The sequence below is a fragment of the Mycteria americana genome, chromosome 3, assembly GCF_035582795.1.
Source record: "Mycteria americana isolate JAX WOST 10 ecotype Jacksonville Zoo and Gardens chromosome 3, USCA_MyAme_1.0, whole genome shotgun sequence".
NCBI lineage: Eukaryota > Metazoa > Chordata > Aves > Ciconiiformes > Ciconiidae > Mycteria > Mycteria americana.
Genome location: NC_134367.1, coordinates 39,976,291 through 39,990,387, shown reverse-complemented (window position 1 = coordinate 39,990,387; position 14,097 = coordinate 39,976,291). Strand labels below are relative to the sequence as shown.

Here is a 14,097-nt window from a genome sequence, read left to right as displayed (position 1 = left end):
CTACAGTTACAATTACTGTCAGAGGGTGGAGAGATGACAGAGCCAGACTCTTCTCAGAGGTGCACTCAAGAGGACAAGAAGCAATGGACACAAATTGGGAAATGGAAAATTTAAATTAGATACAAGGAAAAATTTACCTGATCTAGTTCAACATGCTTTGAGCAGGAGGTTGGACCAGATGACCACCAGAGGTCCCTTCCAACCTAAATTTCTCTGTGCTAATAAACAGCTTCAATATGCCACTACGGAAGGAAAATAAAGCAGGAGTGATTTCCCCCCCAGATTAACAAAAACTGCAGTGCAACATTAAGCATCATTAAATTGTCTTGATAGCTATTTCTGTCATTACCACAACACTGCACTAGGGATGTACATTTTGCAGAGTAACTTTTTCAGAATATTAAGACAGTTTCATGCATACCAAAAGAGAGCACATCTCTGCGCAAAACACCTGCTGCAGCAGCTGGAGGCAGCACATCCAACTTGAAACATATTACAAAATACTTTTTGTAAAAGCAAATTGAGCTTTGGGTAATTTTGCATTCAGTTAAAACCCAGCAGGGTGAAGACTTCACACAGTTCATAAAACTCTTGCAATTAGTTGTTCTGTGGACAATGAAACTTCTCAGAGCACAAATTCAAATCCAGATAAAAATTTATTGAAAAGGAGGGCCCTAAATAGCCATGTCACTCAAAATAACTGAGCCTTCAGTCCTTCCTAAGGATAATTAGATTGACTAAGGCTGTGCAGGTAAAGCACATTGTTCAAGTGCTAGGAGGGCCATACATAAAGAACAGGAATCCAGCACAAAATGAGGAATATGAATTCACCCAGGGAATACGAACAGCTTTTCAAATTTGTAAAAAAGTTCTTTCTGCAACTATTTTACCATGAGTAAGTGCTAGCAGGAATGTCTCAAAACAATTTTAAATAGTGAGGTATGCCTTAAAAAGCAAACTTCATACCCAGTTACAATGTTCAGAACCTTAAACACAAAGTTTTGTATGTGTTTTGACTTGACTAGCAAGTGATAAATCCTTTAAAACAAGAAATGGCTCTATTTCTCAACTCAAATCAACTTAGCTTTCACAATGAGCAATTTGCCAACAGGAAGGGGGCAGGGGGGAGCGGGAAGAAAAGTGACCAACCCCATTTGCTTGGGTCAGAACAAGAAGCTTCACATTACCTTCACTCTCCTTTAGCCACCCAGAAAGGTCCCAGTGAGAATAAAGAGCCTGAAGCATAGAAGAGGAAGAAAAAAGATGGCTGTAATGGGCAATCCAGTTCATGGCTGAGGATGTTTCCCATCCTCTACTTCCAACCCTTAAATAACATGACAGAAAGAGGCAAATGCAACTTTAAGTGACTGTGTTAACGGTATAGTTCCTCCTTCACTTTCCCAGAGACTAGAAAGCCTTCTTATTTCCTGGAATCAAAGAAAGAATGTCTAATTAAGCTTTAGGCAGAGTTTTTCTTGTTTTCAATCAGCTAAGGTAACTGCTGCCTTTTGGGAGAAGCAAACAGCACAGAGAATAACCTAAGATTCTTGTCCTAGTTTGCTCCCATCTCAGCTCTGTCAGTTGTCTCTTACAAGACTTTGTGTTTAATTTTGTGACTGAGCCCTAAGAGACTACATGGTGCTGTACAGGGTTCCGACCATCTTTTTCCCCTTCTCCTCAATGTGTTGATGATGTGTCTCTTGCCAAATGTTATTAGCACATTGCTGTTTAAGAACTGCTTTTCTCTTTTATAGCCTTCTAGAGAAGTCTTTCATTTAAATATTTCTCATATGGCATCACCAATGTTCATTGTCACCTCCTTGCTTTTAGTCTTACAATAAGAGCTGAACAGTAATCTGCAGGCAAAAACTGCAGAACAGGGCATATGAACTGTCCAAAAAATGTTTCTTCTTCCACCTCAAGCGCAGGCAGATTGGATTAATTGGGCCACATGCAGATCTCTCTCCCGATCTAGTCACTAGTGTCCATTTATGATTTATGGGGAGAATAGCCACTTCTAGGACACAAAGAATCTGTCCTGTTTTAGTCTTAGGTTAGGACTAGAAGCTCCAGTGTTTCACCATTTCTACAAGCGTTTCTAGACTTACTTCTATTGTAGACAAGCCACTATCAGAGGGAGAGGTGCTAACTGAAACCTGGGTCACCAGCTCCCAGGCTAAACCTCTGCCTCAGGATTTGTGGGAAATATAAAATATGCCTCTAAATGATCCAGTACAGCTAAGCATAAACATTGTCCCCAACTAGCTTGCAGCTCACTTGTAAGCTTTGTCTGTCCAAATGCCTCCAAAACGTCAGCCTGAAACACGTTAAAGCAAACCTTTTCTACTTAAAAAGCCAGCTTAGTATGGTGGAACAAGGACCGGCACAGCAAAAGTAGTGAACATTAAGACCCTGCATCTCCCAAAGAAGAGCAAAGCAGGGTGAGTTGGCATGCTAGCAGCCTGTCACTTGCATCTGCCAGGCTGCAGCAGGTCATGGAGGGACTGCGGGTGCTTCTGGGAAGGAATTCCTCCAGGAGATGCACTCAAGCAGTCTTTGTGCCAGGAGGGGACAGCAGTGATTCATCCCACAGCTCTGAGGCATGACAGGGAGCTCCTCTAACTGACCTTGCTGAGGGTTTTTTTGAGGGGCACAGGAGTTGTTTACAGCAAATATGAAAGCCCCTCTGTTGATTTTGATGTGTATGGATGCAGACAGCCTTTGTATATGAGCAACAAAAGTATGTGAGCAACAAAAAGCTTCACTTTCATCACTCTAGAAACCCCAAAGCAGGGTTGTGTTCAGTGCTGCTAGCCAGGAGATTCAGGTAGCTCAGTCTCCTGGAAACTAAAAAGGGCAAGTGCTCATGGCCTTCTTCTAGAGCACTGGGTTGGTCTCTGCAGATAAAGGATGTCAACGGGTACACAGACAGTCCCCATGGAGACACAACTGCAACTCGTGGAGCTGAATCATACCTTCATGAGAACTCATTTGTAACCTGTGTGAAAGTTTGTAAGGTCACAGCTTGCCTGCCAGTGGTACCCAAGCAAGCCTGTTTGACTGTTGGGCTATATTTGCACAAAATCCACATCTTGGAACTGCAGCAGCGGGGCATCAAACACTGCTGCAGTTAGACTGTTTGCTTCAATCTGGACATCATCAGCACATTGCACAATGCTTACAGCCACTTACCTTTCAGACTCACTGTAAAGGCAAAACTGGACACGCACCATATCTGAAGCACAGCTTCATGGCTTACACCATCACTGGGGCCACAAAGGCAAATCTGGTTTTGTGTACATCTGGAACCAGCCTTGTATGTAACCAGCAACCACCACCTCTGAACCTGACCTGCATGCACAAGAATAAATCCACATGGACTGGTCAATGTACTGTTCATTTCTGGAGCAAGAGAAACTACCAGTGTGGTAGACACAAGCAACTTGGTAAATTTGTTTTCCACATACTTCCATTCATCTTTCTTACTTACATCTAAGCACTTTACAGTCTTCATAGAATAAATGAGCAAACTCTTGGCCCCTTGCACACTGTGAAGATCCCAAAAGCCAGGCAGGAAAAAAAAGTAGCAACATTTCAAACTGTGAGAAGTTCTAGCCTGAGGAAGCTTAGCACTACACCCTGATGCATCAGCTCCATCAGCTAGGCAGTACAATTAACCCAGAAGTTGTTAGCTATGAGAAGTTAACAACTTGGGCTGTTTCCATACCCCCCAAATCCCCATATCAGCAACAATATTCTGCATGGGGGAAGAAGAGAATCACCCACCACCACATTCCTTTCTACTCCATCCCAAGGACTAAAAGGTGAGGTCAGAGGGAAAAAAGTCAACAAGGAAAGCAAGCACAAACTTATTTACTCTGCACTGCAGGAGCTGAAAGGTAATACTGACCCCATCTTCCTACAACCCTACTACATGGCTACTGCTTCGAACAAGCTGTGCTACTCTCAACCACTGATGAGAAAGGAGTCTGGAGGAAATACTTAACCAAACAGTCCTTGCTCCTTGCTAATTCTGAAGATTGTAGATGTGCAGGATTTGAGATCAAACTTGTGGTCTTTTCAGGGGAATACCCAATCTTCCTGCCTGCAATAAAAGAGAGGAAAGCAAGCTATACTAAACAAGTGAAATTTAGCAAGAAAAATAGAAAGATAACTGAAAACTGACTGTGCAATTAAGAAAAAAAAAAAAACAAAACAATCATACATGCTAACTGTGAGTGCATAACACCTGGGACTTTTCTTGGAGAGAAAAGGAAGTACCACTGTTAACATTGATTATGTTCATGACTGATGCTCACCAACAGCATCATATGCATGAGCTATTGCACTAAAATAGCAAGAATTATGTTGGATGCATCGCAAAAGGACTTTATAACAATGGTAAGAAAAAAATTCTGGATTAGTCACTGCTTAGCCTGGGAACTAAGGATGAGAAATTATGAAGTTAGACATCTGTGCCTCATACCACTCTATTACACATCATATAACATACATTTTATTATCCTTATAACTGTGCAATGTAAACTAGATTCCAAAAATAAACTGCTTATACACCACGCATATAAATTCTCATGAAAATGTCATATTTTTCATGTACTAATGCTTAACGTCTTGCGCCGTGTGTGCTGCAGTGTAAAAAGGAGGTCTCCACACCATCATATACGATTTGCATGCTAATGGTATAGCTACTGTTTGTACTTAAAAGCGATGACTTTATGACTTCAAAGTAAAATTTAACAAATAAAAGACTAAAACAGTTTGCCAAATATTTTCCTAAGATATAATAATGATATATGCAAGCATTAATGCCCACTTAGTAGTTCAACTGAGTGGGGGCCATCTGGAAGTAAAGCAGAAACTAATATGAAATCATACTGTGCTATGAGTTCACAGACAACTATATGGATTTGAAAACAGATAGAGCAAACATTATATAAGCTTACTCAAACCTTGTCTGAGAAGACAGCTGAATTATACCTAATGTGGCATCACAGAAGCTATGTATTTCTTCTGCTCTTAAAACGTTTCAGTCCTGCACTGATAGTAAAGGGGCATGGAACAGTTAGCATAAAGCTATTGGGACTTGCTCCCAAAACACACTGAAGCAAATAGCTTAGCTTAACTCCAGTACCGAAAGCCTTAAAAATTACAGCCAGAATATATAGTCTGAAGAGACAGCATTATCTACAAATAACAAAGAGATGTTAGCCATAATTCCATTTACTTCCTGCAGCTAGGGCAGAATTACACAATCAATCCATCATCCAGCTTCAACATATGAAGTTGAGCTTCAGTTGAGCTCAGAAAACATTTCATTTTGACATTCAAGATGGCAAAAACTGATATATTACAAGAATTCACCCTTCCACCCAAAAAATACATCTCTACACACAAAAAAACCCCCACAAACTTGACAGTTATTATAGTCACAGTAGAAAACAAGACTAAACCCTCCTTTTAAGCAAAGAAAAGTCTATTTTTCTAAAGAGAAAACAAACAGATAAAACCTCAGATGAATAACAGGTTTAAATTTCTGAGCATGTTTTAAAGAGGGACGATTATCCTTTCAACAGTCTTTTCCCAGACATGCCCCAGCTGAACCTCCACTGAACCTATTCCTGGAGGGCAGCAGGCTCACAGACGTGGCTGCAGATGCAGCAAGGCTGCGGTCAGAAGAGATCTCTGGGTATTGCTGAGCCCATCTTCCTCTCCCCACTAAAAGTCAACCTCCTCTCAGATGTGCACATATGCCAGCTTCAAAACGCAAGTTCCCTCAAGACCAACCAGACTCGAAGAAAGCCTATCAGTAAGCACTAAGGTACAGAGAGACCTTTCAGTCCACTACATTACAAATGCTGACATCAATGGTACAGGTAAGTACATTCAACACTCCAAAAGAAAGGCTGTCTTTCCCTCAGCTGTTTATAATACTGCCAATTTTAACCTTTCACACTACAAATTTTTTAACCTTCAACCTTTCAGAGGTCCCAGGCTGATGTTATAGAAAACCCTCAAGTGAAAGAGCTCTGGCACATCCATTAACAAGGTAAGAGTAAACCATAGAGCAAGTTTGCAACTGGCCTGCCCTGAATGCCTCTGCTTTTGGGCTGCACTATCTTCCTGAATTTTTCTGGCTTGGCAAAGTAGTCTTATTTTTTTATTTTATTAAATGTGTCTCTTTCTTAGCTTTATTCCTACAGAAAGCTCAGCACTGAGATTGGGATGTTTTGGTTTCCTTGCTAACCCTGAAGTCTGTCAATCTGATGCTTTATTCTGAGTAGAGAGAAAGGAAAGCTCCTCCCCCTCCGCACTCTTACTGATCTGCCCACCGCAGGTCAACAGGAATGGCTCCATCAGAAGATGAGCTAGCTGTAAGAGTTGTTTTAAAATACCTTCTATGTGTGTTATAAAGTAAGAACCTATTTTTAAAAGCAGCCTCAACTAAAAGAGGACATTAAATTTAAAAGGAAAAATATTTATCTCTGTGAAGAGGATTTATGTCAATGCATGTAACCCTATGCATAGGGTTACTAGACTAGATTTACTCATATTGGCTAGTCTGCAAGTCATGAAGAAACACTGGAAGTATAGTCCTCAGCATAGCCAAAAGAACAACTGAATCCAAGAACAGAGGCACCAGGGAGTATTTCAAATAACCACACCTAAACTGACCATTTGTAATAGGGGCAAGGCTGAAAGAAGGAACTGCTCTTGTGTAATTGCTTCTGGGAAACTCGACACTGATTAACAGCTGAAATTACCCGGGCTCCCTTTGTGTCAGTAACCTGGGCCTGAAGATGCCCTGTGCCAAGCAGCAGAGGTGCTGCTGCTGTAGAGGCCACCCTCACCAAACCTGCAGCTGCCCCATCACAATGTGCCGGCCCCTGGGTTTAAATGTGGAGCAGACATTCATATGGTTGCACAGCCAAGAAAATGGATGAGTGCGTTCAGGCCTCATTTCATAGCTCTGTTTTGGCTTTGCATCAGTGAAAAAAACACCAAAGCGCTGAGGCTGACAAACAGAGCGGAAGCTGAGTACCATTCCCCTCTCCCATTACAAAAATAAGACTCTAGTCTTCACATAATGTCCATCTGGTGTGAAGTACAGGCCACAGCACACCTTTCATAGCACCTCTTCACTTCTCAGTGGTTCTCCCCATAGAAATAATTTTGTTCCCAGTCTACGCTGAAGCCAGCAGAAGATAAACTGACAGAGATGAAAAAAAACCCAGGTACGATAGACCATTTGTTCAGAGCTACTCCCATACTTGGGTGTCTCACAGCCCTGGTTTGACTGCACTATGGTGGAAAAATCTTCGGTTTATGCTCTCACCCACACAGGGTCCGTAAAGCCATAATCTCTCAGACATGAAGTAACGCTTGAGCTTTTTGATTTGAAAAGTCAGTTATGTATTATGTTTCCTCAAGAACTAAAATAAAAAAATACAGCTTTTCTTGAAAACTTCCACACTTGAATGACAAACATTTTCTGAACTTTTGTAGTTAGCCTACAATACGATGCAGAAATTTTGCCTTAATCGGTTCAGTGAGAACTTCAGTCAGTCACTGAAATGGAGCTGTTTATTAAAAGTCAAACTGGTTTGGGGTTTTTCCAAACTAGAACTGTTTTTTTCCTGTCTTTAGATCTAATTCTTCCCTCCAGTGCTGCTGAAGAAGCAAACAATTTATTGTAGTGCCTCAAATACAAATTTCTTTTCAGGTAAATCAGACAGCAGTACACGACTCACAAGCACACATCTGAATTCTCCCATTCTTAATGCCACGTCTCTGTGCTACACCAGGCTATAAACAAGTAACTAGAGACCAAGGAAACATCCTTAAAACAGTACGACCAATGCCCATTGCAGTGAGTATGCGGAATAAAACCTTCATTTATTTGTACTAAAATTTTGCCAGTAATAGCTTGTATTATTGGTTCAAGACTGGAAATTTGATGTAAACTGTTGAACAAGCTGGAAGAGTATCATCTGTGCTTCACCTTAAAACCTCTTCCACCACAAAGTGTACACAGATGACCAGCAAAGCAATAGGCAGTAAATGACTTTGTCTAGCTCTTAATATTCTGGATTTTTTTTCCTTCAAAAAACAAAGGTATTCTCTTGCAATAGCTTGATTTATTTTATACATTTTTGCTTGCGATTGATACACCCAGAATGTCTCATTATTTTCAGCAAGAATGGAGCCAGACTGTCCTCAGTCAGAGAGTTGCCGTTCCTCTGGCATCTTTCCAGCCATTTACTCCTGTGGTAAAAAAAAAAAATCATCTTGACTCTCTGATTAGGAACCTGAATAGGGAACCACAAATGGACAGGAAAAAACAAGCAGTATTTGAGACTATTACCTGATTATCTCCAAGCAGAAACCAAAACATCTATTTATTTCCACAGTGGTTATGTAAATCTGCATCCCTGTGTATACAGCCTCTGGGGAGCTCAAATGAGAGTAACAGACAGGAGCAGAGGGAGTAGCTCCAAAACAGAGCAGTAGGCTGGGAAACGCACCTGGAAATAGCAGTGCCTCAATGTTCTCGGAAACAAACCCTGACCAGCCTTGCCAAGGCAGTTTAAGACAGCATTGCCACCGCTGTCCCATCCCTCTACCAGCTATGCCTGTCACAGGAAAAGTGGCAAACTAATGGTGTGCCTACGCTTCCAGTCACTGTCCAGCGTTGATATGCCAGGACGAACAAGGCAAATATCCAGGAACACATACTGTTCGGAGGGAAGTTTTGCCAGCTTGTCATTGAGGTGATCATCTCCAGCAAAAAGAAGGGCAGACAGCTCAGGAAAGGGACCCGAACTGCCTACCATACCAGTCATTGTCAACAGTGGCTGCTCACCAGAGGAAGAGATTGCTAAGAAGACAACTGTTAAGGGAGAAGGAAGGAGCAGGGGGAGAAGTACGAGAATCAGCAGAAGACTAGGGAAGAGCACATGGGGGAAAGGGAAGAGGGCAAGACTGAGAATAGGAGAAGTAATCTGAGGCTGCACAGAGGAGAGACATTCATCCCTTCAGTCTGAAACCACAAAGGGAGATGTCATCTGGAAAAAAACCCACCACAACAAAACACACCACAAACTCATCTTCCTTTTTCTTTTTTGCAAACATTCTAGATTAAATTTAAGTTCATTCAAATGCTCAGCAGTCAGAGCAGAACACAACACACAATAATTTGGGGGACTGAAAATAATTTCCATGTGTTCCAAGCAAGCTATGTGCTTTCTAGCTGTTTTGAATACACAGAGTTCGTAACATCAGGAGGAATCACTCCATTACAAATTCAGAAACGTGACACAAGCTTACTGCAGGTGGCATTTCCCACGTCACCCAAACGAATAGTACCACCTCAAGCTTTTTTATTAGTTTAAATAAAATAAAAATTAGAGGAGTACTTCAGACCTTAAGGCTTGCGAAAGTCTACAGGTCTCTGTTTCGAAACCACGCAGCCGCTTGTTAACGCAGGCTGAACTGCAGGCACTTGAGGCAGCGGCACCCCACGGCGCGCTCGGGGCTTGCCACGCCGCCCTGCCGGGAGCACCCACCCACCCGCCGCGCCAGCGGGCCCTACGGCGGGGCGGCGCGGAGCGGACGAGGCAGGGCAGGGCAGGGCAGGGCAGGGCAGGGCAGGGCAGGGCAGCACCGCCCCGTCCCTCCCGCCCTCCGTTCCCTCACCCCCCCCGCCGCAGCGCCGTCCCCTCACCGCGCTTACCCGCACCGCGCACGTCCGCCCGCGCCCCCGAGCACGGTGCAAAACCCCCGAAGCGCCGCTCCGTCCCGGGCGAAAGGCGCAGCCCCCCAGGAACGCCCTCACCCCGCCGCCCGGGACGAGGCAGCACTGAGGGGAAGCTGAGCGGGACGAAGCCGGCGGGGGGTGACACCCGCCCCACCCTCCTACCTGACTGGGCGGCGGCAACGGCCGCGCCGCGCGCAAGGCGAGCCGAGCCGAGCCGGACCGCGCCGCGCCACAGCCAATGAATCAGCAGCAGCCGCCGCGCCCCAACCCGCTTGGGCGGCATGGCACGGCCACGTGACGCGCCCGGGCCAATGGGCAGCGCGGGCGGGAGCGGCGCCGCGCGCGGCCGCAGGTGCGGGCTGCGGGGCGGGCAGCGGCCGGCGGCGTGAGGCGGCCCCGGCGGCGGGGACAGGGCCCGCGTGCGCGTCCGTGGGCGGCGAGGCGAGGCGAGGCGAGGCGAGGGGAGGGGAGGGGAGGGGAGGGGAGGGAAGGGAAGGGAAGGGAAGGGAAGGGAAGGGAAGGGAAGGGAAGGGAAGGGAAGGGAGCGGGGAGCTGCACGGTTTCTGACAGGGTCAGAGTGCAGTTGGCAGTAACCCCCGAGTGTTGCTTGTCTCGCAGGAGCACACATATCTCAAGGAGGAGTGTTAATTTTGAAGGGTGAGGAGAGCCGAGAAGGATGGCCTGCCCCCGCTGTAAGTGGAGGGGCCAGCGCATTTGCACATGGTTAGGCCCGAGGCCCCGCATGGGGAGCCATCTCGAGTGGGGCCCTTGGCCCTGGGCAGCCAGGCCTGCTGGCACCAGGCCTGCTCCCAGTGCGGGGCGGGGAAGGTTGTGAGAGGTGCTGTCTCAGCTGCCAGGAGGTGAAGGGCAGTGCCTTAAAACTACTGGGATTATATGGTCTCTCGTACCATTTCCATCCCTATGAACTGCAGCTCCTTAAAGAGACATTTAAGAGTATGTGAAATCAGCTCATTCTGCTGCTTGCAGTTATCAAAGCACAGGAAATCACAATCATTGAGAGTTTGTAGGGCATCTGGAGATCGTCTAGGCCTGCTGAAGCAGGGTCAACTAGAGCATGTTGGTCAGGACATCAGTTGGGTCTTCAGTATCTCCAAGGATGGAGACTCCACAACGTCTCTGGGCAACCTGTCCTGGTCTTTGATAACCCTCGCTGCAAAAAACCACTTTTCTCATGTTTAATGGAAGTTACTGTTATTTCAATTTGTGCCCATTGCCTCTTGTCCTGTCACTGGACACCACTGAGAAGAATCTCACTCCACCTTTATTCCCACCATCCATTATTTATACACATTGGTGAAAGCACCCGGAGCCTTCTCTAGGCTAAGCAATCACAGCTCCCTTAGTCTCTTCTCATACGTCACATGCTCCAGTCCCTTTGCCATCTTCATGGCTTTTAATCATCTTCATGGCAATCAAGTGCTGTAATGAATGGCGTGACAATTCTTCAATTCAGTACTAGGAAACAAATGTCACACACCTATCCAACGGAGCCACCAGCCTGCTGCAATACCCACGCTCAAATGTAGCGGATCCTTGCTAGTGCTCTGGCACTTGCTCTTTAGCATCAGCCTCTCTATGCGGTTCATACCCATTTGTCTTCTTGCACTTGAATGCAGGTTGTGTGCAAGTAAGGGCATCTGTGAAACCACTGTTTTTCATCTATTTCTTTCCAGGCAGGACTCTGATCTTGGACAGTGCTGTCTCTCTCCAGCAAGTCGTAAAAGCTATCAATACTGTCACCTTCATCTCAAAAATATAGAACTGACGCTTATGCATTGTGATGATTATGATCACAAAAGTGAGTAAGCACAATGGGAAGTCAGGAACAACCTGTCTCCTGCTAATTCCAGTGCTGTTGAAAAGGCAGAATGACTCCAGCTTTTGTTCATTTTTCTTAGCCTTAAAAAAAAAATTAGCATTCAAATTCTCTCTAAAAGAAAGCAGCATCATGTAGCCAATACCCCACTTCTACCACATCTCCTGTGCTTTGTCCTTTAAGGAAAGGTTTTAGAGCTTTTATACCAAATGCAGAAGAGGCCAAACAGAAACAAACCACAGCTACACTAATGAAACAGAATTGTAGCAGTTTCGCAAGATTCTTAATTTCGTTTCTAACACTTATTATTAGTGAAAATGAAGAATCAATGACTATTCAGTAATAGCAATGTGGCTGAGATTGCAGCGGAAGAAATGTAGTGTTCTTTCCCGATGATATGTGGAACTGCAGGTGCACAAACTCCAAGTGTAGATAAGGGTGCTGCACAATCTTTTTTCCATTCCTCCTGTCATTTCATTTTCTGTCTCTTCATGCACATCATTAATGTCTCTTCCTCCTAATAGAGCCAGCAGTGGGAATTTTTAAAAGACAAAGGAATTCAGCTGAGGGAAGAAGAGAGGCAGTGCAGGCATTCACATTGCAGCTGACCAGAATGAGGATGGAGCTTCATCTGCAGCAGCTGCCCTCTTACGGCTCAGCAGCTGCAGCATCAGCCCGGGGTTTAGTGACACACAGCTAGAGACCACATTTACAATTAAAGCACAAATTCTGCAGAAATTCATTCCACCAGTCCTTCTCACTTGCCAAATCTTTAGATTCATGTATACTTAGTAGCTGCCTGGGGTTTAGCAGCCATCTAGAAAGCAATAGCAAAGAAAAAAAACCCTCTTCACTGTAGCTTTCTTAGAATTGACATAGAAAAAAAAAAGCAGTCTTGAAAAGGAACATTATTACAGAGTTAAGAGCTTTGCAGTTCTTCCAGATCTGTGGTGGTTTAAACAGAAGGCAACAGAGGGACTTTCCTGCACCACTTACAACAAGTAGGACTATGTTACAAGAATAAAGTTGTTTGGTTGCATTTGTATGTTAATAAAAATGGTATAAAGAAACAAACTTCAGCATATTTACCATTTTTCTGTACTACACTCTCAAAAAAACTTCTCAGGGTTGCAGATCTACAAACAGGCTGCCCTAGTTGGCTTCCCAGTGCTGTTTATAGACAAATGTACTTACAAATTCAGGGTTCAAAGTCACCAAAAATTGATTTTGATTTTCTCTCAAACTCTGTTGAGTTCTTCTGTTTGTCCTGTTTTGAAAGAAATAATATTATAGGGGAAAGCATAATTTATGTACCTTACAACATGAAACTAAATTAAAAGCTAAAACTAAAACATCCATGAATGGAGAGTGAAGTTTTAACAGAAGCCACCCGTGCAGGTTTTAATTCGGTCACATTAGTAGAAGCTAGACACAAATCTACAGATATACACAACACTTATAAAAAGTGGGGGAGTAACAAACTATGTTCATATCTTGTAGCCATATCACTTTCACAAGTGATAATTTTTAAGATGGAATTAGTATTACATTGAGGTTGCAGAAAAACTATGGGGAAACTCCACGTTGTGCAAGTGGAACAGCTTCTGGGAGACCGTCCTTGCCCACAGTAGCAGTAGGAGAATCCACCTTCCTCCATTGGAGCATCTTTCAGTGCTCTTACCCTCAACTACTGAAAACGCTGTCTCGTTTCCAGTTGGAGTTTGAAGCTCTTAGTACCTTTTCTATGTTAAAAAGCAAGTTGTTTCCCAGTAGATTCCTATGGTAATTGCGTAATTATAATTAACATTCTTTGGATGGGGTTCATAGTCTTGAACACTGCATCCCTTTTTTCCTTTTGGTAACCCATTTCAATTTTTCAGTGAAGGTAGATCAGAACTTAGGCATTATTCCAGCATCAGCCACACAAGAGGTAAATATCACCTCTCTACTGATCCTGATTCCCCTTTTAAGTAAGGCATAGAGCTGACATAACTCCTTCATAACAGCAGTTATGTCCTTTACTGACGGTTTTGTCCTTTAATACTTCTTCAGAATCACAAATTTCTAGCATACAATCCTTTTTTTCTTTATGCGTCACCTTCAGTCTGTGTTTCTCTCTCTACAAACTGAATGTTCTGAAGTACCTTTTAATAATAATAAAAAAATCAAGTAAGCTTATACCTATGCCACCTTGCCACTGATAGCTGTTTAAAACCTGAACCAGCTCTGACCCCATCTGATATGTGCTTATTGGCATTTTAATGTGATTAATTTTCTTATCTGAACACAGTGCAGATATTATATGTAGCTTGCAGTTATTTTTATGAGCCAAACTTGTAATCTAATTTAAAAACCGCTTTATAATTGTTAGATATACCCTAATTCCCTTAAAAATACTAAGTGATACTTAGACTTGGAATAAACCCATGCCTCTTTTTACTGTCAGTGGTTAAAACAAACAGCTTGCTCTGACAGCCAGCCAATA

At 43.7% G+C, this 14,097-nt stretch overlaps 2 protein-coding genes across 5 annotated transcripts in view; one reads left to right on the top strand and one right to left on the bottom strand.

Moving 5' to 3' along the window:
• The window catches only part of MRAP2 (melanocortin 2 receptor accessory protein 2), a 29,685-nt gene extending 19,679 nt beyond the window's left edge, over positions 1 to 10,006 (bottom strand). For 2 of the 4 annotated variants that reach the window (XM_075498301.1, XM_075498305.1), the window contains exons 1-4: positions 9,938 to 10,006; positions 4,003 to 4,105; positions 3,193 to 3,351; positions 138 to 242 (exon numbers count right to left, since the gene is read on the bottom strand). The gene's annotated coding sequence lies outside the window, so the exon portion shown is untranslated. Of the gene's footprint in view, positions 1 to 137; positions 243 to 1,187; positions 1,237 to 3,192; positions 3,352 to 4,002; positions 4,106 to 9,937 lie in introns of all 4 variants that reach the window. The other 2 variants (XM_075498302.1, XM_075498303.1) reach the window with 2 other exon arrangements.
• Positions 1 to 10,469, top strand: part of CEP162 (centrosomal protein 162) — a 75,487-nt gene extending 65,018 nt beyond the window's left edge. Inside the window, exons 31-34 of the mRNA XM_075498297.1 lie at positions 5,595 to 5,894; positions 6,004 to 6,067; positions 6,222 to 6,392; positions 10,394 to 10,469. The gene's annotated coding sequence lies outside the window, so the exon portion shown is untranslated. The remainder of the gene's footprint in view (positions 1 to 5,594; positions 5,895 to 6,003; positions 6,068 to 6,221; positions 6,393 to 10,393) is intronic.
• The last annotated feature ends 3,628 nt before the right edge of the window (positions 10,470 to 14,097 follow it).